The sequence below is a fragment of the Balaenoptera acutorostrata genome, unplaced genomic scaffold, assembly GCF_949987535.1.
Source record: "Balaenoptera acutorostrata unplaced genomic scaffold, mBalAcu1.1 scaffold_439, whole genome shotgun sequence".
Classification (NCBI taxonomy): Eukaryota; Metazoa; Chordata; class Mammalia; order Artiodactyla; family Balaenopteridae; genus Balaenoptera; species Balaenoptera acutorostrata.
Genome location: NW_026645995.1, coordinates 238,658 through 262,920, shown reverse-complemented (window position 1 = coordinate 262,920; position 24,263 = coordinate 238,658). Strand labels below are relative to the sequence as shown.

At 66.1% G+C, this 24,263-nt stretch overlaps 19 pseudogenes; all 19 read left to right on the top strand.

Moving 5' to 3' along the window:
- The first annotated feature begins 826 nt into the window (after positions 1–826).
- Positions 827–945, top strand: LOC130706768 (5S ribosomal RNA; annotated as a pseudogene).
- A 910-nt stretch (positions 946–1,855) lies between these two features.
- On the top strand, positions 1,856–1,974 carry LOC130706728 (5S ribosomal RNA; annotated as a pseudogene).
- Positions 1,975–2,883: 909 nt separating this feature from the next.
- Positions 2,884–3,002, top strand: LOC130706784 (5S ribosomal RNA; annotated as a pseudogene).
- Positions 3,003–5,967: 2,965 nt separating this feature from the next.
- Positions 5,968–6,086, top strand: LOC130706767 (5S ribosomal RNA; annotated as a pseudogene).
- A 909-nt stretch (positions 6,087–6,995) lies between these two features.
- LOC130706727 (5S ribosomal RNA) lies at positions 6,996–7,114 on the top strand (annotated as a pseudogene).
- Positions 7,115–8,024: 910 nt separating this feature from the next.
- Positions 8,025–8,143, top strand: LOC130706766 (5S ribosomal RNA; annotated as a pseudogene).
- A 910-nt stretch (positions 8,144–9,053) lies between these two features.
- LOC130706804 (5S ribosomal RNA) lies at positions 9,054–9,172 on the top strand (annotated as a pseudogene).
- A 908-nt stretch (positions 9,173–10,080) lies between these two features.
- Positions 10,081–10,199, top strand: LOC130706744 (5S ribosomal RNA; annotated as a pseudogene).
- Positions 10,200–11,109: 910 nt separating this feature from the next.
- LOC130706765 (5S ribosomal RNA) lies at positions 11,110–11,228 on the top strand (annotated as a pseudogene).
- Positions 11,229–12,138: 910 nt separating this feature from the next.
- On the top strand, positions 12,139–12,257 carry LOC130706726 (5S ribosomal RNA; annotated as a pseudogene).
- Positions 12,258–13,166: 909 nt separating this feature from the next.
- LOC130706783 (5S ribosomal RNA) lies at positions 13,167–13,285 on the top strand (annotated as a pseudogene).
- Positions 13,286–16,250: 2,965 nt separating this feature from the next.
- LOC130706764 (5S ribosomal RNA) lies at positions 16,251–16,369 on the top strand (annotated as a pseudogene).
- A 910-nt stretch (positions 16,370–17,279) lies between these two features.
- Positions 17,280–17,398, top strand: LOC130706803 (5S ribosomal RNA; annotated as a pseudogene).
- Positions 17,399–18,307: 909 nt separating this feature from the next.
- Positions 18,308–18,426, top strand: LOC130706763 (5S ribosomal RNA; annotated as a pseudogene).
- Positions 18,427–19,336: 910 nt separating this feature from the next.
- LOC130706814 (5S ribosomal RNA) lies at positions 19,337–19,455 on the top strand (annotated as a pseudogene).
- A 908-nt stretch (positions 19,456–20,363) lies between these two features.
- LOC130706743 (5S ribosomal RNA) lies at positions 20,364–20,482 on the top strand (annotated as a pseudogene).
- Positions 20,483–21,392: 910 nt separating this feature from the next.
- LOC130706761 (5S ribosomal RNA) lies at positions 21,393–21,511 on the top strand (annotated as a pseudogene).
- Positions 21,512–22,421: 910 nt separating this feature from the next.
- On the top strand, positions 22,422–22,540 carry LOC130706749 (5S ribosomal RNA; annotated as a pseudogene).
- A 910-nt stretch (positions 22,541–23,450) lies between these two features.
- Positions 23,451–23,569, top strand: LOC130706760 (5S ribosomal RNA; annotated as a pseudogene).
- The last annotated feature ends 694 nt before the right edge of the window (positions 23,570–24,263 follow it).

Sequence of the window (24,263 nt, the reverse complement as noted above, 5' to 3'; positions counted from 1 at the left end):
TCTACTCAAGCCTCTCCCAACACATCGTGCGCTGGAGGGGGCCCAGCCCGCCCGTCTGGCTGGACATGCCGCCAGAAGGAGGCCCTGGAAGGCAGCCACACCCCACCCTCTCCCGGGGTGGCCGGCCCAGACCCAGAGTCCGCTGTAGGCCCGGGTGAAGATCGTGAGGCCCGCGAGGCCCTGGTCCTGCCCCTGGCCGACCCCAGCAGCGCCCATCCGCGCCGCAGCCACCTGTCTGCCCGTGTGTCTCTCCACAGCTCCCTCCAGAAAAAGCCCAGCCTCCACCGTTTCACCCTGGCAGGGGGCGGGAGTGGGGTCGTGGGCCGTGACCAGTTCTCCAGGTCAGCTGACCTCCAGTACCCGGAATGGTGCGTGGATTTTGGCGTGGGTGCAAGGGTGGCTTTGCTGGGGCTAAGGGGCCGTGGCGGCCCAATGGTGGCTCCCACTGGCTTTGGGCCCACTGCCGTCAGGCAGGAGGGCCGGCCCGGCCTTGGCCGGGCTGCGCCTAGCACTGCGTGGGTGGACACAGTGGGGAATGCCAAAAGGACAGCAGGCCACTGGCCCTCCAGCCTCAGAGGCCACGTCCTTGTGAGCATCGAGTGGGATCTGGGGCGGAGCCTCAAGCGCCTACGGGTCTGGAGGTTCCCGCAAGAACTGGGCTGCAAGGTCGCCCAAGACTCTGCCACCTCCGTGTCCCCGAGGCCTCCTGTCGCCTGCCTGGGCAGGCAGCAGGGCCGTGCAGGAGAGGGCTGGCCACCGGCCTGGCGATAAGTCACCAGCACCAACGAAGCTGAGCCTCATGAGGCACCACGTGGCCCCCGCTGCCTTCTATGGCCATACAACCCTGAGCGCATCCCATCTCATCTGATCTCACAAGCTAAGCAGGATCAGGCCTGGTTAATACTTGGATGGGAGACTACATGGGAATACCGGGTGCTGTAGGCTTTTTTCCCTCCCACACCACCTTCTCCTTTAGTCGCCCGTGGCCGAGGCCGGCTCCTCCCCTGCCGGGCACCGCCGCAGGCCTCACCTCCTCAGGCCCCTCCCAACACAGCGTGCGCCGGAATGGGCGCCCCCAGCCGCACTGGCTGGACATGCGGCCAGAAGTCGGCCCTGTTAGGCAGCCACACGCCAGCCGCTCTCGGGGTGGCTGGCCCAGACCCAGACTCCACCGCAGGCCCGGGTGACAGCCGTGAGGCACGCGAAGCCCTCGTCCTGCACCTGACCACCTCCGCCAGCGCTCATCCGCGCCGCAGCCACCTGTCTGCCTATGTGTCTCTCCACAGCTCCCTCCGGAAAAAGCCCACCCTCCGCTGTTTCGCCATGGCTGGGTGCGGGAGCGAGGTCGTGGGCCGGGTCCGGTTTTCCGAGCCGGCCGGCCACCATGCGCTGGGAACAGTGCTCAGTGGGTGGCGTGGGGGCAAGGGTGGCCTTGCTGGGTCCAATGGGCCGTGCCACATCAATGGTGGCTCCCAGTGGCTTTGGGCTACCTTCCCTCAGGCAGGAGTTCCGGCCCAGCCGCGGCTGGACTGCACCTACTACTGTGTGGGTGGACAGGGTTGGGAATGCCCAAGGGACCGTGGACCACGGGCCCTTAAGCCTTCGGAGCCACGTCTTTGTGAGCGTCGAGCGGGATCTGGGGCGGTTCGCCAAGCGCCTATGTGCCTGGATGTTCCCGCCAGAACTGAGCTGCGAGGTCGTCCAAGACTCCACCAACCCCGGTCCCTGAGGCGTGCTGTCGCCAGCCTGGGTGGGCCGCAGGGCCTTGCTGCAGAGGGCTGGTCGCCGGACTGGCGGTAATTCGCCAGCACCAGCTAAGCTGAGCCTCAAGAGGCACCCCGTGGCCCCCGCTGCCTTCTACAGCCATACCACCCTAAGCGCACCTCAACTCGTCTGATCTCGGAAGCTAAGCAGGGTCGGCTCTGTTTACTACCTGGATGGGAGACCACCTGGGAATACTAGATGCTGTAGTATTTTTTGCCTCCCGATCTGCCTTTTCTTGTAGTCGCCGGTGCTCAAGGCTTCCTCTGCTCCCACCGGGCACGGCTGCAGGCCTCATCTACTCAAGCCTCTCCCAACACAGCGTGCGCTGGAGGGGGCCCAGCCCGCCCGTCTGGCTGGACATGCCGCCAGAAGGAGGCCCTGGAAGGCAGCCACACCCCACCCTCTCCTGGGGTGTCCGGCCTGGACTCAGACTCCGCCGCAGGCCCGGGTGAAAATTGTGAGGCCCGTGAGGCCCTGTACCTGCCCCTGGCCGACCCCACCAGCGCCCAACTGCGCCGCAGCCACCTGTCTGCCCGTGTGTCTCTCCACAGCTCCCTCCAGAAAAAGCCCACCCTCCACCGTTTCACCATGGCAGGGGGCGGGAGTGGGGTCGTGGGCCAGACCGGTTCTCCGGGCCGGCCGGTCACCAGGCGCAGGGAACTTTGCTCGGCAGTTGGCGTGGGGGAAAGGGTGGCCTTGTTGGGTCTAAGGGGTCGTGCCGACTCAAAGGTGGCTCCCAGTGGCTTCAGACCAACTGCCGTTGGGCAGGAGGGCCGGCCCGTCCGCGGCCGGGCTTCGCCTAGAACTGTGTGGGCAGACAGGGTGGCCAATGCCCAAGGGACCGCGGTCCACGGGCCCTTAAGCCCCTGGGGCCACGTCGTTGTGAGCGTCAAGCGGGATCTGGGGCAGAGGGCCAAGCGCCTATGGTCCTGGAGGGTCCCGCCTGACCTGAGCTGCGAGGTCACCCACGAGTCTGCCAACCCCCGGTCCCCGAGGCCTCCTGTCGCCTGCCTTGGTGGGCGGTTGGGCAGTGGTGCAGAGGGTTGGCTACCGGGCTGTCGGCAAGCCCCAGCACCAGCGAAGCTGAGCCTCAAGAGTCACCCCGTGGCCCCCGCTGCCTTCTACAGCCATACAACCCTGAACGCGCCCCATCTCGTCTGATCCAGGAAGCTAAGCAGGGTCGGGCCTGGTTAGTACTTGGATGGGAGACTACATGGGAATACCGGGTGCTGTAGGCTTTTTTCCCTCCCGCACCACCTTCTCCTTTAGTCGCCCGTATCCGAGGCCGGCTCCTCCCCTGCCGGGCACCGCCGCAGGCCTCACCTCCTCAGGCCCCTCCCGACACAGTGTGCACCGGAAGGGGTGCCCCCAGCCGCACTGGCTGGACATGCGGCCAGAAGTCGGCCCTGTTAGGCAGCCGCACCCCAGCCGATCCCGGGGTGGCCGACCTGAACCCATGCTCCACCGCAGGCCCGGGTGACAGCCGTGAGGCACGCGAAGCCCTCGTCCTGCACCTGGCCACCTCCGCCAGCGCCCATCCATGCCGCAGCAACCTATCTGCCTGGGTGTCTCTCCACAGCTCTCTCCGGAAAAAGCCCACCCTCCGCTGCTTCGCCATGGCCGGGTGCGAGACCATGGTCGTGGGCCGGGTCCGGTTCTCCGGGCCGGCCGGCCACCATGCGCTGGGAACAGTGCTCAGTGGGTGGCGTGGGGGCAAGGGTGGTCTTGCTGGTTCCAATGGGCTATGCCGCATCAATGGTGGCTCCCAGTGGCTTTGGGCTACCTGTCGTCAGGCAGGAGGGCCGGCCCATCCGCGGCTGGACTGCACCTACTACTGCGTGGGTGGACAGGGTTGGGAATGCCCAAGGGACCGTGGACCACGGGCCCTTAAGCCTTCGGAGCCACGTCTTTGTGAGCATCGAGCGGGATCTGGGGCGGTTCGCCAAGCGCCTATGTGCCTGGATGTTCCTGCCAGAACTGAGCTGCGAGGTCGTCCAAGACTCCACCACCCCCGGACCCCGAGGCCTGCTGTCGCCTGCCTGGGTGGGCCGCAGGGCCGTGTGCAGAGGGCTGGTCACCGGATTGGTGGTAATTCTCCAGCACCAGCTAAGCTGAGCCTCAAGAGGCACCCCATGGCCCCTGCTGCCTTCTACAGCCATACCACCCTAAACACAACTCATCTCTTCTGCTCTTGCAAGCTAAGCAGGGTCGGGTATGTTTACTACCTGGATGGGAGACCACCTGGGAATACTAGATGCTGTAGTATTTTTTGCCTCCCGATCTGCCTTTTCTTGTAGTCGCCGGTGCTCGAGGCTTCCTCTGCTCCCACCGGGCACGGCTGCAGGCCTCATCTACTCAAGCCTCTCCCAACACAGCGTGCGCTGGAGGGGGCCCAGCCCGCCCGTCTGGCTGGACATGCCGCCAGAAGGAGGCCCTGGAAGGCAGCCACACCCCACCCTCTCCTGGGGTGTCCGGCCTGGACTCAGACTCCGCCGCAGGCCCGGGTGAAAATTGTGAGGCCCGCGAGGCCCTGGACCTGCCCCTGGCCGACACCACCAGCGCCCAACCGCGCCGCAGCCACCTGTCTGCCCGTGTGTCTCTCCACAGCTCCCTCCAGAAAAAGCCCACCCTCCACCGTTTCACCATGGCAGGGGGCGGCAGTGGGGTCGTGGGCCAGACCGGTTCTCCGGGCCGGCCGGTCACCAGGCGCAGGGAACTTTGCTCGGCAGTTGGCGTGGGGGAAAGGGTGGCCTTGTTGGGTCTAAGGGGTCGTGCCGACTCAATGGTGGCTCCCAGTGGCTTCAGACCAACTGCCGTTGGGCAGGAGGGCCGGCCCGTCCGCGGCCGTGCTTCGCCTAGAACTGTGTGGGCAGACAGGGTGGCCAATGCCCAAGGGACCGCGGGCGACGGGCCCTTAAGACCCCGGGGCCACGTCGTTGTGAGCGTCAAGCGGGATCTGGGGCGGAGCGCCAAGCGCCTATGGGCCTGGAGGGTCCCGCCTGACCTGAGCTGCGAGGTCACCCACGAATCTTCCAACCCCGGGTCCCCGAGGACTCCTGTCACCTGCCTTGGCGGCGGCTGTGCCGTGCTGGAGAGGGTTGGCTACCGGGCTGTCGGCAAGCCCCAGCACCAGCGAAGCTGAGCCTCAAGAGGCACCCCGTGGCCCCTCCTGCCTTCTACGGCCTTACCACCCTAAACCCAACTCATCTCGTCTGGTCTTGGAAGCTACGCAGGGTCGGCTCTGTTTACTACCTGGATGGGAGACCACCTGGGAATACTAGATGCTGTAGTATTTTTTGCCTCCCGATCTGCCTTTTCTTGTATTCGCCGGTGCTCGAGGCTTCCTCTGCTCCGGCCGGGCACAACTTCAGGCCTCATCTACTCAAGCCTCTCCCAACACATCGTGCGCTGGAGGGGGCCCAGCCCGCCCGTCTGGCTGGACATGCCGCCAGAAGGAGGCCCTGGAAGTCAGCCACACCCCACCCTCTCCCGGGGTGGCCGGCCCAGACCCAGAGTCCGCTGTAGGCCCGGGTGAAGATCGTGAGGCCCGCGAGGCCCTGGTCCTGCCCCTGGCCGACCCCAGCAGCGCCCTTCCGCGCCGCAGCCACCTGTCTGCCCGTGTGTCTCTCCACAGCTCCCTCCAGAAAAAGCCCAGCCTCCACCGTTTCACCATGGCAGGGGGCGGGAGTGGGGTCGTGGGCCGTGACCAGTTCTCCAGGTCAGCTGACCTCCAGTACCCGGAATGGTGCGTGGATTTTGGCGTGGGTGCAAGGGTGACTTTGCTGGGGCTAAGGGGCCGTGGCGGCCCAATGGTGGCTCCCACTGGCTTTGGGCCCACTGCCGTCAGGCAGGAGGGCCGGCCCGGCCTTGGCCGGGCTGCGCCTAGCACTGCGTGGGTGGACACAGTGGGGAATGCCAAAAGGACAGCAGGCCACTGGCCCTCCAGCCTCAGAGGCCACGTCCTTGTGAGCATCGAGTGGGATCTGGGGCGGAGCCTCAAGCGCCTACTGGTCTGGAGGTTCCCGCAAGAACTGGGCTGCAAGGTTGCCCAAGACTCTGCCACCTCCCTGTCCCCGAGGCCTCCTGTCGCCTGCCTGGGCAGGCAGCAGGGCCGTGCAGGAGAGGGCTGGCCACCGGCCTGGCGATAAGACACCAGCACCAACGAAGCTGAGCCTCATGAGGCACCCCGTGGCCCCCGCTGCCTTCTATGGCCATACAACCCTGAGCGCATCCCATCTCATCTGATCTCACAAGCTAAGCAGGATCAGGCCTGGTTAATACTTGGATGGGAGACTACATGGGAATACCGGGTGCTGTAGGCTTTTTTCCCTCCCACACCACCTTCTCCTTTAGTCGCCCGTGGCCGAGGCCGGCTCCTCCCCTGCCGGGCACCGCCGCAGGCCTCACCTCCTCAGGCCCCTCCCAACACAGCATGCGCCGGAATGGGCGCCCCCAGCCGCACTGGCTGGACATGCGGCCAGAAGTCGGCCCTGTTAGGCAGCCACACGCCAGCCGCTCTCGGGGTGGCTGGCCCAGACCCAGACTCCACCGCAGGCCCGGGTGACAGCCGTGAGGCACGCGAAGCCCTCGTCCTGCACCTGACCACCTACGCCAGCGCCCATCCGCGCCGCAGCCACCTGTCTGCCTGTGTGTCTCTCCACAGCTCCCTCCGGAAAAAGCCCACCCTCCGCTGTTTCGCCATGGCTGGGTGCGGGAGCGAGGTCGTGGGCCGGGTCCGGTTTTCCGAGCAGGCCGGCCACCATGCGCTGGGAACAGTGCTCAGTGGGTGGCGTGGGGGCAAGGGTGGCCTTGCTGGGTCCAATGGGCCGTGCCACATCAATGGTGGCTCCCAGTGGCTTTGGGCTACCTTCCCTCAGGCAGGAGTTCCGGCCCAGCCGCGGCTGTACTGCACCTACTACTGTGTGGGTGGACAGGGTTGGGAATGCCCAAGGGACCGTGGACCACGGGCCCTTAAGCCTTCGGAGCCACGTCTTTGTGAGCGTCGAGCGGGATCTGGGGCGGTTCGCCAAGCACCTATGTGCCTGGATGTTCCCGCCAGAACTGAGCTGCGAGGTCGTCCAAGACTCCACCAACCCCGGTCCCTGAGGCGTGCTGTCGCCATCCTGGGTGTGCCGCAGGGCTTGCTGCAGAGGGCTGGTCGCCGGACTGGCGGTAATTCGCCAGCACCAGCTAAGCTGAGCCTCAAGAGGCACCCCGTGGCCCCCGCTGCCTTCTACAGCCATACCACCCTAAGCGCACCTCAACTCGTCTGATCTCGGAAGCTAAGCAGGGTCGGCTCTGTTTACTACCTGGATGGGAGACCACCTGGGAATACTAGATGCTGTAGTATTTTTTGCCTCCCGATCTGCCTTTTCTTGTAGTCGCCGGTGCTCGAGGCTTCCTCTGCTCCCACCGGGCACGGCTGCAGGCCTCATCTACTCAAGCCTCTCCCAACACAGCGTGCGCTGGAGGGGGCCCAGCCCGCCCGTCTGGCTGGACATGCCGCCAGAAGGAGGCCCTGGAAGGCAGCCACACCCCACCCTCTCCTGGGGTGTCCGGCCTGGACTCAGACTCCGCCGCAGGCCCGGGTGAAAATTGTGAGGCCCGTGAGGCCCTGTACCTGCCCCTGGCCGACCCCACCAGCGCCCAACCGCGCCGCAGCCACCTGTCTGCCCGTGTGTCTCTCCACAGCTCCCTCCAGAAAAAGCCCAGCCTCCACCGTTTCACCATGGCAGGGGGCGGGAGTGGGGTCGTGGGCCGTGACCAGTTCTCCAGGTCAGCTGACCTCCAGTACCCGGAATGGTGCGTGGATTTTGGCGTGGGTGCAAGGGTGGCTTTGCTGGGGCTAAGGGGCCGTGGCGGCCCAATGGTGGCTCCCACTGGCTTTGGGCCCACTGCCGTCAGGCAGGAGGGCCGGCCCGGCCTTGGCCGGGCTGCGCCTAGCACTCCGTGGGTGGACACAGTGGGGAATGCCAAAAGGACAGCAGGCCACTGGCCCTCCAGCCTCAGAGGCCACGTCCTTGTGAGCATCGAGTGGGATCTGGGGCGGAGCCTCAAGCGCCTACGGGTCTGGAGGTTCCCGCAAGAACTGGGCTGCAAGGTCGCCCAAGACTCTGCCACCTCCGTGTAGCCGAGGCCTCCTGTCGCCTGCCTGGGCAGGCAGCAGGGCCGTGCAGGAGAGGGCTGGCCACCGGCCTGGCGATAAGTCACCAGCACCAACGAAGCTGAGCCTCATGAGGCACCACGTGGCCCCCGCTGCCTTCTATGGCCATACAACCCTGAGCGCATCCCATCTCATCTGATCTCACAAGCTAAGCAGGATCAGGCCTGGTTAATACTTGGATGGGAGACTACATGGGAATACCGGGTGCTGTAGGCTTTTTTCCCTCCCACACCACCTTCTCCTTTAGTCGCCCGTGGCCGAGGCCGGCTCCTCCCCTGCCGGGCACCGCCGCAGGCCTCACCTCCTCAGGCCCCTCCCAACACAGCGTGCGCCAGAATGGGCGCCCCCAGCCGCACTGGCTGGACATGCGGCCAGAAGTCGGCCCTGTTAGGCAGCCACACGCCAGCCGCTCTCGGGGTGGCTGGCCCAGACCCAGACTCCACCGCAGGCCCGGGTGACAGCCGTGAGGCACGCGAAGCCCTCGTCCCGCACCTGACCACCTCCGCCAGCGCCCATCCACGCCGCAGCCACCTGTCTGCCTGTGTGTCTCTCCACAGCTCCCTCCGGAAAAAGCCCACCCTCCGCTGTTTCGCCATGGCTGGGTGCGGGAGCGAGGTCGTGGGCCGGGTCCGGTTTTCCGAGCCGGCCGGCCACCATGCGCTGGGAACAGTGCTCAGTGGGTGGCGTGGGGGCAAGGGTGGCCTTGCTGGGTCCAATGGGCCGTGCCACATCAATGGTGGCTCCCAGTGGCTTTGGGCTACCTTCCCTCAGGCAGGAGTTCCGGCCCAGCCGCGGCTGGACTGCACCTACTACTGTGTGGGTGGACAGGGTTGGGAATGCCCAAGGGACCGTGGACCACGGGCCCTTAAGCCTTCGGAGCCACGTCTTTGTGAGCGTCGAGCGGGATCTGGGGCGGTTCGCCAAGCGCCTATGTGCCTGGATGTTCCCGCCAGAACTGAGCTGCGAGGTCGTCCAAGACTCCACCAACCCCGGTCCCTGAGGCGTGCTGTCGCCAGCCTGGGTGGGCCGCAGGGCCTTGCTGCAGAGGGCTGGTCGCCGGACTGGCGGTAATTCGCCAGCACCAGCTAAGCTGAGCCTCAAGAGGCACCCCGTGGCCCCCGCTGCCTTCTACAGCCATACCACCCTAAGCGCACCTCAACTCGTCTGATCTCGGAAGCTAAGCAGGGTCGGTTCTGTTTACTACCTGGATGGGAGACCACCTGGGAATACTAGATGCTGTAGTATTTTTTGCCTCCCGATCTGCCTTTTCTTGTAGTCGCCGGTGCTCGAGGCTTCCTCTGCTCCCACCGGGCACGGCTGCAGGCCTCATCTACTCAAGCCTCTCCCAACACAGCGTGCGCTGGAGGGGGCCCAGCCCGCCCGTCTGGCTGGACATGCCGCCAGAAGGAGGCCCTGGAAGGCAGCCACACCCCACCCTCTCCCGGGGTGGCCGGCCCGCACCCAGACTCCGCCGCAGGCCCGGGTGTAGATTGTGAGGCCCGCGAGCCCCTCGACCTGCCCCTGGCCGACCCGACCAGCGCCCATGCGCGCCGCAGCCACCTGTCTGCCCGTGTGTCTCTCCACAGCTCCCTCCAGAAAAAGCCCAGCCTCCACCGTTTCACCATGGCAGGGGGCGGGAGTGGGGTCGTGGGCCACACTGGTTCTCTGGGCCGGCCGGTCACCAGGCGTAGGGAACTTTGCTCGGCAGTTGTCGTGGGGGAAAGGGTGGCCTTGTTGGGTTTAAGGGGTCGTGCCAACTCAAGGGTGGCTCCCAGTGGCTTCAGACCAAGTGCCGTCGGGCAGGAGGGCCGGGCCGGCCACGGCCGTGCTTCGCCTAGAACTGTGTGGGCAGACAGGGTGGCCAATGCCCAAGGGACCGCGGGCCACGGGCCTTTAAGACCCCGGGGCCACGTCGTTGTGAGCGTCAAGCGGGATCTGGGACTGAGGGCCAAGCGCCTATGGGCCTGGAGGGTCCCGCCTGACCTGAGCAGCGAGGTCACCCACGAGTCTGCCAACCCCGGGTCCCTGAGGAGTCCTGTCACCTGCCTTGGCGGCGGCTGTGCCGTGCTGGAGAGGGTTGGCTCCCGGGCTGTCGGCAAGCCCCAGCACCAGCGAAGCTGAGCCTCAAGAGGCACCCCGTGGCCCCTCCTGCCTTCTACGGCCTTACCACCCTAAACGCAACTCATCTCGTCTGGTCTTGGAAGCTAAGCAGGGTCGGCTCTGTTTACTACCTGGATGGGAGACCACCTGGGAATACTAGATGCTGTAGTATTTTTTGCCTCCCGATCTGCCTTTTCTTGTAGTCGCCGGTGCTCGAGGCTTCCTCTGCTCCTGCCGGGCACAACTTCAGGCCTCATCTACTCAAGCCTCTCCCAACACATCGTGCGCTGGAGGGGGCCCAGCCCGCCCGTCTGGCTGGACATGCCGCCAGAAGGAGGCCCTGGAAGGCAGCCACACCCCACCCTCTCCCGGGGTGGCCGGCCCAGACCCAGAGTCCGCTGTAGGCCCGGGTGAAGATCGTGAGGCCCGCGAGGCCCTGGTCCTGCCCCTGGCCGACCCCAGCAGCGCCCATCCGCGCCGCAGCCACCTGTCTGCCCGTGTGTCTCTCCACAGCTCCCTCCAGAAAAAGCCCAGCCTCCACCGTTTCACCCTGGCAGGGGGCGGGAGTGGGGTCGTGGGCCGTGACCAGTTCTCCAGGTCAGCTGACCTCCAGTACCCGGAATGGTGCGTGGATTTTGGCGTGGGTGCAAGGGTGGCTTTGCTGGGGCTAAGGGGCCGTGGCGGCCCAATGGTGGCTCCCACTGGCTTTGGGCCCACTGCCGTCAGGCAGGAGGGCCGGCCCGGCCTTGGCCGGGCTGCGCCTAGCACTGCGTGGGTGGACACAGTGGGGAATGCCAAAAGGACAGCAGGCCACTGGCCCTCCAGCCTCAGAGGCCACGTCCTTGTGAGCATCGAGTGGGATCTGGGGCGGAGCCTCAAGCGCCTACGGGTCTGGAGGTTCCCGCAAGAACTGGGCTGCAAGGTCGCCCAAGACTCTGCCACCTCCGTGTCCCCGAGGCCTCCTGTCGCCTGCCTGGGCAGGCAGCAGGGCCGTGCAGGAGAGGGCTGGCCACCGGCCTGGCGATAAGTCACCAGCACCAACGAAGCTGAGCCTCATGAGGCACCACGTGGCCCCCGCTGCCTTCTATGGCCATACAACCCTGAGCGCATCCCATCTCATCTGATCTCACAAGCTAAGCAGGATCAGGCCTGGTTAATACTTGGATGGGAGACTACATGGGAATACCGGGTGCTGTAGGCTTTTTTCCCTCCCACACCACCTTCTCCTTTAGTCGCCCGTGGCCGAGGCCGGCTCCTCCCCTGCCGGGCACCGCCGCAGGCCTCACCTCCTCAGGCCCCTCCCAACACAGCGTGCGCCGGAATGGGCGCCCCCAGCCGCACTGGCTGGACATGCGGCCAGAAGTCGGCCCTGTTAGGCAGCCACACGCCAGCCGCTCTCGGGGTGGCTGGCCCAGACCCAGACTCCACCGCAGGCCCGGGTGACAGCCGTGAGGCACGCGAAGCCCTCGTCCTGCACCTGACCACCTCCGCCAGCGCTCATCCGCGCCGCAGCCACCTGTCTGCCTATGTGTCTCTCCACAGCTCCCTCCGGAAAAAGCCCACCCTCCGCTGTTTCGCCATGGCTGGGTGCGGGAGCGAGGTCGTGGGCCGGGTCCGGTTTTCCGAGCCGGCCGGCCACCATGCGCTGGGAACAGTGCTCAGTGGGTGGCGTGGGGGCAAGGGTGGCCTTGCTGGGTCCAATGGGCCGTGCCACATCAATGGTGGCTCCCAGTGGCTTTGGGCTACCTTCCCTCAGGCAGGAGTTCCGGCCCAGCCGCGGCTGGACTGCACCTACTACTGTGTGGGTGGACAGGGTTGGGAATGCCCAAGGGACCGTGGACCACGGGCCCTTAAGCCTTCGGAGCCACGTCTTTGTGAGCGTCGAGCGGGATCTGGGGCGGTTCGCCAAGCGCCTATGTGCCTGGATGTTCCCGCCAGAACTGAGCTGCGAGGTCGTCCAAGACTCCACCAACCCCGGTCCCTGAGGCGTGCTGTCGCCAGCCTGGGTGGGCCGCAGGGCCTTGCTGCAGAGGGCTGGTCGCCGGACTGGCGGTAATTCGCCAGCACCAGCTAAGCTGAGCCTCAAGAGGCACCCCGTGGCCCCCGCTGCCTTCTACAGCCATACCACCCTAAGCGCACCTCAACTCGTCTGATCTCGGAAGCTAAGCAGGGTCGGCTCTGTTTACTACCTGGATGGGAGACCACCTGGGAATACTAGATGCTGTAGTATTTTTTGCCTCCCGATCTGCCTTTTCTTGTAGTCGCCGGTGCTCAAGGCTTCCTCTGCTCCCACCGGGCACGGCTGCAGGCCTCATCTACTCAAGCCTCTCCCAACACAGCGTGCGCTGGAGGGGGCCCAGCCCGCCCGTCTGGCTGGACATGCCGCCAGAAGGAGGCCCTGGAAGGCAGCCACACCCCACCCTCTCCTGGGGTGTCCGGCCTGGACTCAGACTCCGCCGCAGGCCCGGGTGAAAATTGTGAGGCCCGTGAGGCCCTGTACCTGCCCCTGGCCGACCCCACCAGCGCCCAACTGCGCCGCAGCCACCTGTCTGCCCGTGTGTCTCTCCACAGCTCCCTCCAGAAAAAGCCCACCCTCCACCGTTTCACCATGGCAGGGGGCGGGAGTGGGGTCGTGGGCCAGACTGGTTCTCCGGGCCGGCCGGTCACCAGGCGCAGGGAACTTTGCTCGGCAGTTGGCGTGGGGGAAAGGGTGGCCTTGTTGGGTCTAAGGGGTCGTGCCGACTCAAAGGTGGCTCCCAGTGGCTTCAGACCAACTGCCGTTGGGCAGGAGGGCCGGCCCGTCCGCGGCCGGGCTTCGCCTAGAACTGTGTGGGCAGACAGGGTGGCCAATGCCCAAGGGACCGCGGGCCACGGGCCCTTAAGCCCCTGGGGCCACGTCGTTGTGAGCGTCAAGCGGGATCTGGGGCAGAGGGCCAAGCGCCTATGGTCCTGGAGGGTCCCGCCTGACCTGAGCTGCGAGGTCACCCACGAGTCTGCCAACCCCGGGTCCCCGAGGCCTCCTGTCGCCTGCCTTGGTGGGCGGTTGGGCAGTGGTGCAGAGGGTTGGCTACCGGGCTGTCGGCAAGCCCCAGCACCAGCGAAGCTGAGCCTCAAGAGTCACCCCGTGGCCCCCGCTGCCTTCTACAGCCATACAACCCTGAACGCGCCCCATCTCGTCTGATCCAGGAAGCTAAGCAGGGTCGGGCCTGGTTAGTACTTGGATGGGAGACTACATGGGAATACCGGGTGCTGTAGGCTTTTTTCCCTCCCGCACCACCTTCTCCTTTAGTCGCCCGTATCCGAGGCCGGCTCCTCCCCTGCCGGGCACCGCCGCAGGCCTCACCTCCTCAGGCCCCTCCCGACACAGTGTGCACCGGAAGGGGCGCCCCCAGCTGCACTGGCTGGACATGCGGCCAGAAGGAGGCCCTGTTAGGCAGCCGCACCCCAGCCGATCCCGGGGTGGCCGACCTGAACCCATGCTCCACCGCAGGCCCGGGTGACAGCCGTGAGGCACGCGAAGCCCTCGTCCTGCACCTGGCCACCTCCGCCAGCGCCCATCCATGCCGCAGCAACCTATCTGCCTGGGTGTCTCTCCACAGCTCTCTCCGGAAAAAGCCCACCCTCCGCTGCTTCGCCATGGCCGGGTGCGAGACCATGGTCGTGGGCCGGGTCCGGTTCTCCGGGCCGGCCGGCCACCATGCGCTGGGAACAGTGCTCAGTGGGTGGCGTGGGGGCAAGGGTGGTCTTGCTGGTTCCAATGGGCTGTGCCGCATCAATGGTGGCTCCCAGTGGCTTTGGGCTACCTGTCGTCAGGCAGGAGGGCCGGCCCATCCGCGGCTGGACTGCACCTACTACTGCGTGGGTGGACAGGGTTGGGAATGCCCAAGGGACCGTGGACCACGGGCCCTTAAGCCTTCGGAGCCACGTCTTTGTGAGCATCGAGCGGGATCTGGGGCGGTTCGCCAAGCGCCTATGTGCCTGGATGTTCCTGCCAGAACTGAGCTGCGAGGTCGTCCAAGACTCCACCACCCCCGGACCCCGAGGCCTGCTGTCGCCTGCCTGGGTGGGCCGCAGGGCCGTGTGCAGAGGGCTGGTCACCGGATTGGTGGTAATTCTCCAGCACCAGCTAAGCTGAGCCTCAAGAGGCACCCCATGGCCCCTGCTGCCTTCTACAGCCATACCACCCTAAACACAACTCATCTCTTCTGCTCTTGCAAGCTAAGCAGGGTCGGGTATGTTTACTACCTGGATGGGAGACCACCTGGGAATACTAGATGCTGTAGTATTTTTTGCCTCCCGATCTGCCTTTTCTTGTAGTCGCCGGTGCTCGAGGCTTCCTCTGCTCCCACCGGGCACGGCTGCAGGCCTCATCTACTCAAGCCTCTCCCAACACAGCGTGCGCTGGAGGGGGCCCAGCCCGCCCGTCTGGCTGGACATGCCGCCAGAAGGAGGCCCTGGAAGGCAGCCACACCCCACCCTCTCCTGGGGTGTCCGGCCTGGACTCAGACTCCGCCGCAGGCCCGGGTGAAAATTGTGAGGCCCGCGAGGCCCTGGACCTGCCCCTGGCCGACACCACCAGCGCCCAACCGCGCCGCAGCCACCTGTCTGCCCGTGTGTCTCTCCACAGCTCCCTCCAGAAAAAGCCCACCCTCCACCGTTTCACCATGGCAGGGGGCGGCAGTGGGGTCGTGGGCCAGACCGGTTCTCCGGGCCGGCCGGTCACCAGGCGCAGGGAACTTTGCTCGGCAGTTGGCGTGGGGGAAAGGGTGGCCTTGTTGGGTCTAAGGGGTCGTGCCGACTCAATGGTGGCTCCCAGTGGCTTCAGACCAACTGCCGTTGGGCAGGAGGGCCGGCCCGTCCGCGGCCGTGCTTCGCCTAGAACTGTGTGGGCAGACAGGGTGGCCAATGCCCAAGGGACCGCGGGCGACGGGCCCTTAAGACCCCGGGGCCACGTCGTTGTGAGCGTCAAGCGGGATCTGGGGCGGAGCGCCAAGCGCCTATGGGCCTGGAGGGTCCCGCCTGACCTGAGCTGCGAGGTCACCCACGAATCTTCCAACCCCGGGTCCCCGAGGACTCCTGTCACCTGCCTTGGCGGCGGCTGTGCCGTGCTGGAGAGGGTTGGCTACCGGGCTGTCGGCAAGCCCCAGCACCAGCGAAGCTGAGCCTCAAGAGGCACCCCGTGGCCCCTCCTGCCTTCTACGGCCTTACCACCCTAAACCCAACTCATCTCGTCTGGTCTTGGAAGCTACGCAGGGTCGGCTCTGTTTACTACCTGGATGGGAGACCACCTGGGAATACTAGATGCTGTAGTATTTTTTGCCTCCCGATCTGCCTTTTCTTGTAGTCGCCGGTGCTCGAGGCTTCCTCTGCTCCTGCCGGGCACAACTTCAGGCCTCATCTACTCAAGCCTCTCCCAACACATCGTGCGCTGGAGGGGGCCCAGCCCGCCCGTCTGGCTGGACATGCCGCCAGAAGGAGGCCCTGGAAGGCAGCCACACCCCACCCTCTCCCGGGGTGGCCGGCCCAGACCCAGAGTCCGCTGTAGGCCCGGGTGAAGATCGTGAGGCCCGCGAGGCCCTGGTCCTGCCCCTGGCCGACCCCAGCAGCGCCCTTCCGCGCCGCAGCCACCTGTCTGCCCGTGTGTCTCTCCACAGCTCCCTCCAGAAAAAGCCCAGCCTCCACCGTTTCACCATGGCAGGGGGCGGGAGTGGGGTCATGGGCCGTGACCAGTTCTCCAGGTCAGCTGACCTCCAGTACCCGGAACGGTGCGTGGATTTTGGCGTGGGTGCAAGGGTGGCTTTGCTGGGGCTAAGGGGCCGTGGCAGCCCAATGGTGGCTCCCACTGGCTTTGGGCCCACTGCCGTCAGGCAGGAAGGCCGGCCCGGCCTTAGCCGGGCTGCGCCTAGCACTGAGTGGGTGGACACAGTGGGGAATGCCAAAAGGACAGCAGGCCACTGGCCCTCCAGCCTCAGAGGCCACGTCCTTGTGAGCATCGAGTGGGATCTGGGGCGGAGCCTCAAGCGCCTACGGGTCTGGAGGTTCCCGCAAGAACTGGGCTGCAAGGTCGCCCAAGACTCTGCCACCTCCGTGTCCCCGAGGCCTCCTGTCGCCTGCCTGGGCAGGCAGCAGGGCCGTGCAGGAGAGGGCTGGCCACCGGCCTGGCGATAAGTCACCAGCACCAACGAAGCTGAGCCTCAAGAGGCACCACGTGGCCCCCGCTGCCTTCTATGGCCATACAACCCTGAGCGCATCCCATCTCATCTGATCTCACAAGCTAAGCAGGATCAGGCCTGGTTAATACTTGGATGGGAGACTACATGGGAATACCGGGTGCTGTAGGCTTTTTTCCCTCCCACACCACCTTCTCCTTTAGTCGCCCGTGGCCGAGGCCGGCTCCTCCCCTGCCGGGCACCGCCGCAGGCCTCACCTCCTCAGGCCCCTCCCAACACAGCGTGCGCCGGAATGGTCGCCCCCAGCCGCACTGGCTGGACATGCGGCCAGAAGTCGGCCCTGTTAGGCACCCACACCCCAGCCGCTCTCGGGGTGGCTGGCCCAGACCCAGACTCCACCGCAGGCCCGGGTGACAGCCGTGAGGCACGCGAAGCCCTCGTCCTGCACATGACCACCTCCGCCAGCGCCCATCCGCGCCGCAGCCACCTGTCTGCCTGTGTGTCTCTCCACAGCTCCCTCCAGAAAAAGCCCCCCCTCCGCTGTTTCGCCATGGCTGGGTGCGGGAGCGAGGTCGTGGGCCGGGTCCGGTTTTCCGAGCCGGCCGGCCACCATGCGCTGGGAACAGTGCTCAGTGGGTGGCGTGGGGGCAAGGGTGGCCTTGCTGGGTCCAATGGGCCGTGCCGCATCAATGGTGGCTCCCAGTGGCTTTGGGCTACCTGCCCTCAGGCAGGAGGGCCGGCCCAGCCGCGGCTGGACTGCACCTACTACTGCGTCGGTGGACAGGTTTGGGAATGCCCAAGGGACCGTGGACCACGGGCCCTTAAGCCTTCGGAGCCACGTCTTTGTGAGCGTCGAGCGGGATCTGGGGCGGTTCGTCAAGCGCCTATGTGCCTGGATGTTCCCGCCAGAACTGAGCTGCGAGGTCGTCCAAGACTCCACCAACCCCGGTCCCCGAGGCCTGCTGTCACCTACCTGGGTGGGCCGCAGGGCCGTGCTGCAGAGGGCTGGTCGCCGGACTGGCGGTAATTCGCCAGCACCAGCTAAGCTGAGCCTCAAGAGGCACCCCGTGGCCCCCGCTGCCTTCTACGGCCATACCACCCTAAACGCACCTCATCTCGTCTGATCTCGGAAGCTAAGCAGGGTCGGCTCTGTTTACTACCTGGATGGGAGACCACCAGGGAATACTAGAGGCTGGAGTATTTTTTGCCTCCCGATCTGCCTTTTCTTGTAGTCGCCGTTGCTCGAGGCTTCCTCTGCTCCCACCGGGCATGCCTGCAGGCCTCATCTACTCAAGCCTATCCCAACACAGCGTGCGCTGGAGGGGCCCAGCCCGCCCGTCTGGCTGGACATGCCGCCAGAAGGAGGCGCTGGAAGGCAGCCACACCCCACCCTCTCCCGGGGTGGCCGGCCCGCACCCAGACTCCGCCGCAGGCCCGGGTGTAGATTGTGAGGCCCGCGAGCCCCTCGACCGGCCCCTGGCCAACCCGACCAGCGCCCATGCGCGCCGCAGCCACCTGTCTGCCCGTGTGTCTCTCCACAGCTCCCTCCAGAAAAAGCCCAGCCTCCACCGTTTCACCATGGCAGGGGGCGGGAGTGGGGTCGTGGGCCGTGACCAGTTCTCCAGGTCAGCTGACCTCCAGTACCCGGAATGGTGCGTGGATTTTGGCGTGGGTGCAAGGGTGGCTTTGCTGGGGCTAAGGGGCCGTGGCGGCCCAATGGTGGCTCCCACTGGCTTTGGGCCCACTGCCGTCAGGCAGGAGGGCTGGCCCGGCCTTGGCCGGGCTGCGCCTAGCACTGCGTGGGTGGACACAGTGGGGAATGCCAAAAGGACAGCAGGCCACTGGCCCTCCAGCCTCAGAGGCCACGTCCTTGTGAGCATCGAGTGGGATCTGGGGCGGAGCCTCAAGCGCCTACGGGTCTGGAGGTTCCCGCAAGAACTGGGCTGCAAGGTCGCCCAAGACTCTGCCACCTCCGTGTCCCCGAGGCCTCCTGTCGCCTGCCTGGGCAGGCAGCAGGGCCGTGCAGGAGAGGGCTGGCCACCGGCCTGGCGATAAGTCACCAGCACCAACGAAGCTGAGCCTCAAGAGGCACCACGTGGCCCCCGCTGCCTTCTATGGCCATACAACCCTGAGCGCATCCCATCTCATCTGATCTCACAAGCTAAGCAGGATCAGGCCTGGTTAATACTTGGATGGGAGACTACATGGGAATACCGGGTGCTGTAGGCTTTTTTCCCTCCCACACCACCTTCTCCTTTAGTCGCCCGTGGCCGAGGCCGGCTCCTCCCCTGCCGGGCACCGCCGCAGGCCTCACCTCCTCAGGCCCCTCCCAACACAGCGTGCGCCGGAATGGGCGCCCCCAGCCGCACTGGCTGGACATGCGGCCAGAAGTCGGCCCTGTTAGGCAGCCACACCCCAGCCGCTCTCGGGGTGGCTGGCCCAGACCCAGACTCCACCGCAGGCCCGGGTGACAGCCGTGAGGCACGCGAAGCCCTCGTCCTGCACCTGACCACCTCCGCCAGCGCCCATCCGCGCCGCAGCCACCTGTCTGCCTGTGTGTCTCTCCACAGCTCCCTCCGGAAAAAGCCCACCCGCCGCTGTTTCGCCATGGCTGGGTGCGGGAGCGAGGTCGTGGGCCGGGTCCGGTTTTCCGAGCCGGCCGGCCACCATGCGCTGGGAACAGTGCTCAGTGGGTGGCGTGGGGGCAAGGGTGGCCTTGCTGGGTCCAATGGGCCGTGCGACATCAATGGTGGCTCCCAGTGGCTTTGGGCTACCTTCCCTCAGGCAGGAGTTCCGGCCCAGCCGCGGCTGGACTGCACCTACTACTGTGTGGGTGGACAGGGTTGTGAATGCCCAAGGGACCGTGGATCACGGGCCCTTAAGCCTTCGGAGCCACGTCTTTGTGAGCGTCGAGCGGGATCTGGGGCGGTTCGCCAAGCGCCTATGTGCCTGGATGTTCCCGCCAGAACTGAGCTGCGAGGTCGTCCAAGACTCCACCAACCCCGGTCCCTGAGGCGTGCTGTCGCCAGCCTGGGTGGGCCGCAGGGCCTTGCTGCAGAGGGCTGGTCGCCGGACTGGCGGTAATTCGCCAGCACCAGCTAAGCTGAGCCTCAAGAGGCACCCCGTGGCCCCCGCTGCCTTCTACAGCCATACCACCCTAAGCGCACCTCAACTCGTCTGATCTCGGAAGCTAAGCAGGGTCGGCTCTGTTTACTACCTGGATGGGAGACCACCTGGGAATACTAGATGCTGTAGTATTTTTTGCCTCCCGATCTGCCTTTTCTTGTAGTCGCCGGTGCTCGAGGCTTCCTCTGCTCCCACCGGGCACGGCTGCAGGCCTCATCTACTCAAGCCTCTCCCAACACAGCGTGCGCTGGAGGGGGCCCAGCCCGCCCGTCTGGCTGGACATGCCGCCAGAAGGAGGCCCTGGAAGGCAGCCACACCCCACCCTCTCCCGGGGTGGCCGGCCCGCACCCAGACTCCGCCGCAGGCCCGGGTGTAGATTGTGAGGCCCGCGAGCCCCTCGACCTGCCCCTGGCCGACCCGACCAGCGCCCATGCGCGCCGCAGCCACCTGTCTGCCCGTGTGTCTCTCCACAGCTCCCTCCAGAAAAAGCCCAGCCTCCACCGTTTCACCATGGCAGGGGGCGGGAGTGGGGTCGTGGGCCAGACTGGTTCTCTGGGCCGGCCGGTCACCAGGCGTAGGGAACTTTGCTCGGCAGTTGTCGTGGGGGAAAGGGTGGCCTTGTTGGGTTTAAGGGGTCGTGCCGACTCAAGGGTGGCTCCCAGTGGCTTCAGACCAACTGCCGTCGGGCAGGAGGGCCGGCCCGGCCACGGCCGTGTTTCGCCTAGAACTGTGTGGGCAGACAGGGTGGCCAATGCCCAAGGGACCGCGGGCCACGGGCCTTTAAGACCCCGGGGCCACGTCGTTGTGAGCGTCAAGCGGGATCTGGGGCGGAGGGCCAAGCGCCTATGGGCCTGGAGGGTCCCGCCTGACCTGAGCAGCGAGGTCACCCACGAGTCTGCCAACCCCGGGTCCCCGAGGAGTCCTGTCACCTGCCTTGGCGGCGGCTGTGCCGTGCTGGAGAGGGTTGGCTACCGGGCTGTCGGCAAGCCCCAGCACTAGCGAAGCTGAGCCTCAAGAGGCACCCCGTGGCCCCTGCTGCCTTCTACGGCCTTACCACCCTAAACGCAACTCATCTCGTCTGGTCTTGGAAGCTAAGCAGGGTCGGCTCTGTTTACTACCTGGATGGGAGACCACCTGGGAATACTAGATGCTGTAGTATTTTTTGCCTCCCGATCTGCCTTTTCTTGTAGTCGCCGGTGCTCGAGGCTTCCTCTGCTCCTGCCGGGCACAACTTCAGGCCTCATCTACTCAAGCCTCTCCCAACACATCGTGCGCTGGAGGGGGCCCAGCCCGCCCGTCTGGCTGGACATGCCGCCAGAAGGAGGCCCTGGAAGGCAGCCACACCCCACCCTCTCCCGGGGTGGCCGGCCCAGACCCAGAGTCCGCTGTAGGCCCGGGTGAAGATCGTGAGGCCCGCGAGGCCCTGGTCCTGCCCCTGGCCGACCCCAGCAGCGCCCTTCCGCGCCACAGCCACCTGTCTGCCCGTGTGTCTCTCCACAGCTCCCTCCAGAAAAAGCCCAGCCTCCACCGTTTCACCATGGCAGGGGGCGGGAGTGGGGTCGTGGGCCGTGACCAGTTCTCCAGGTCAGCTGACCTCCAGTACCCGGAATGGTGCGTGGATTTTGGCGTGGGTGCAAGGGTGGCTTTGCTGGGGCTAAGGGGCCGTGGCGGCCCAATGGTGGCTCCCACTGGCTTTGGGCCCACTGCCGTCAGGCAGGAGGGCCGGCCCGGCCTTGGCCGGGCTGCGCCTAGCACTGCGTGGGTGGACACAGTGGGGAATGCCAAAAGGACAGCAGGCCACTGGCCCTCCAGCCTCAGAGGCCACGTCCTTGTGAGCATCGAGTGGGATCTGGGGCGGAGCCTCAAGCGCCTACGGGTCTGGAGGTTCCCGCAAGAACTGGGCTGCAAGGTCGCCCAAGACTCTGCCACCTCCGTGTCCCCGAGGCCTCCTGTCGCCTGCCTGGGCAGGCAGCAGGGCCGTGCAGGAGAGGGCTGGCCACCGGCCTGGCGATAAGTCACCAGCACCAACGAAGCTGAGCCTCATGAGGCACCACGTGGCCCCCGCTGCCTTCTATGGCCATACAACCCTGAGCGCATCCCATCTCATCTGATCTCACAAGCTAAGCAGGATCAGGCCTGGTTAATACTTGGATGGGAGACTACATGGGAATACCGGGTGCTGTAGGCTTTTTTCCCTCCCACACCACCTTCTCCTTTAGTCGCCCGTGGCCGAGGCCGGCTCCTCCCCTGCCGGGCACCGCCGCAGGCCTCACCTCCTCAGGCCCCTCCCAACACAGCGTGCGCCGGAATGGGCGCCCCCAGCCGCACTGGCTGGACATGCGGCCAGAAGTCGGCCCTGTTAGGCAGCCACACGCCAGCCGCTCTCGGGGTGGCTGGCCCAGACCCAGACTCCACCGCAGGCCCGGGTGACAGCCGTGAGGCACGCGAAGCCCTCGTCCTGCACCTGACCACCTCCGCCAGCGCCCATCCGCGCCGCAGCCACCTGTCTGCCTGTGTGTCTCTCCACAGCTCCCTCCGGAAAAAGCCCACCCTCCGCTGTTTTGCCATGGCTGGGTGCGGGAGCGAGGTCGTGGGCCGGGTCCGGTTTTCCGAGCCGGCCGGCCACCATGCACTGGGAACAGTGCTCAGTGGGTGGCGTGGGGGCAAGGGTGGCCTTGCTGGGTCCAATGGGCCGTGCCACATCAATGGTGGCTCCCAGTGTCTTTGGGCTACCTTCCCTCAGGCAGGAGATCCGGCCCAGCCGCGGCTGGACTGCACCTACTACTGTGTGGGTGGACAGGGTTGGGAATGCCAAAGGGACCGTGGACCACGGGCCCTTAAGCCTTCGGAGCCACGTCTTTGTGAGCGTCGAGCGGGATCTGGGGCGGTTCGCCAAGCGCCTATGTGCCTGGATGTTCCCGCCAGAACTGAGCTGCGAGGTCGTCCAAGACTCCACCAACCCCGGTCCCTGAGGCGTGCTGTCGCCAGCCTGGGTGGGCCGCAGGGCCTTGCTGCAGAGGGCTGGTCGCCGGACTGGCGGTAATTCGCCAGCACCAGCTAAGCTGAGCCTCAAGAGGCACCCCGTGGCCCCCGCTGCCTTCGGCAGCCATACCTCCCTAAGCGCACCTCAACTCGTCTGATCTCGGAAGCTAAGCAGGGTCGGCTCTGTTTACTACCTGGATGGGAGACCACCTGGGAATACTAGATGCTGTAGTATTTTTTGCCTCCCGATCTGCCTTTTCTTGTAGTCGCCGGTGCTCGAGGCTTCCTCTGCTCCCACCGGGCACGGCTGCAGGCCTCATCTACTCAAGCCTCTCCCAACACAGCGTGCGCTGGAGGGGGCCCAGCCCGCCCGTCTGGCTGGACATGCCGCCAGAAGGAGGCCCTGTAAGGCAGCCACACCCCACCCTCTCCCGGGGTGGCCGGCCCAGACCCAGAGTCCGCTGTAGGCCCGGGTGAAGATCGTGAGGCCCGCGAGGCCCTGGTCCTGCCCCTGGCCGACCCCAGCAGCGCCCATCCGCGCCGCAGCCACCTGTCGGCCCATGTGTCTCTCCACAGCTCCCTCCAGAAAAAGCCCAGCCTCCACCGTTTCACCATGGCAGGGGGCGGGAGTGGGGTCGTGGGCCGTGACCAGTTCTCCAGGTCAGCTGACCTCCAGTACCCGGAATGGTGCGTGGATTTTGGCGTGGGTGCAAGGGTGGCTTTGCTGGGGCTAAGGGGCCGTGGCGGCCCAATGGTGGCTCCCACTGGCTTTGGGCCCACTGCCGTCAGGCAGGAGGGCCGGCCCGGCCTTGGCCGGGCTGCGCCTAGCACTGCGTGGGTGGACACAGTGGGGAATGCCAAAAGGACAGCAGGCCACTGGCCCTCCAGCCTCAGAGGCCACGTCCTTGTGAGCATCGAGTGGGATCTGGGGCGGAGCCTCAAGCGCCTACGGGTCTGGAGGTTCCCGCAAGAACTGGGCTGCAAGGTCGCCCAAGACTCTGCCACCTCCGTGTCCCCGAGGCCTCCTGTCGCCTGCCTGGGCAGGCAGCAGGGCCGTGCAGGAGAGGGCTGGCCACCGGCCTGGCGATAAGTCACCAGCACCAACGAAGCTGAGCCTCAAGAGGCACCACGTGGCCCCCGCTGCCTTCTATGGCCATACAACCCTGAGCGCATCCCATCTCATCTGATCTCACAAGCTAAGCAGGATCAGGCCTGGTTAATACTTGGATGGGAGACTACATGGGAATACCGGGTGCTGTAGGCTTTTTTCCCTCCCACACCACCTTCTCCTTTAGTCGCCCGTGGCCGAGGCCGGCTCCTCCCCTGCCGGGCACCGCCGCAGGCCTCACCTCCTCAGGCCCCTCCCAACACAGCGTGCGCCGGAATGGGCGCCCCCAGCCGCACTGGCTGGACATGCGGCCAGAAGTCGGCCCTGTTAGGCAGCCACACCCCAGCCGCTCTCGGGGTGGCTGGCCCAGACCCAGACTCCACCGCAGGCCCGGGTGACAGCCGTGAGGCACGCGAAGCCCTCGTCCTGCACCTGACCACCTCCGCCAGCGCCCATCCGCGCCGCAGCCACCTGTCTGCCTGTGTGTCTCTCCACAGCTCCCTCCGGAAAAAGCCCACCCTCCGCTGTTTCGCCATGGCTGGGTGCGGGAGCGAGGTCGTGGGCCGGGTCCGGTTTTCCGAGCCGGCCGGCCACCATGCGCTGGGAACAGTGCTCAGTGGGTGGCGTGGGGGCAAGGGTGGCCTTGCTGGGTCCAATGGGCCGTGCGACATCAATGGTGGCTCCCAGTGGCTTTGGGCTACCTTCCCTCAGGCAGGAGTTCCGGCCCAGCCGCGGCTGGACTGCACCTACTACTGTGTGGGTGGACAGGGTTGGGAATGCCCAAGGGACCGTGGACCACGGGCCCTTAAGCCTTCGGAGCCACGTCTTTGTGAGCGTCGAGCGGGATCTG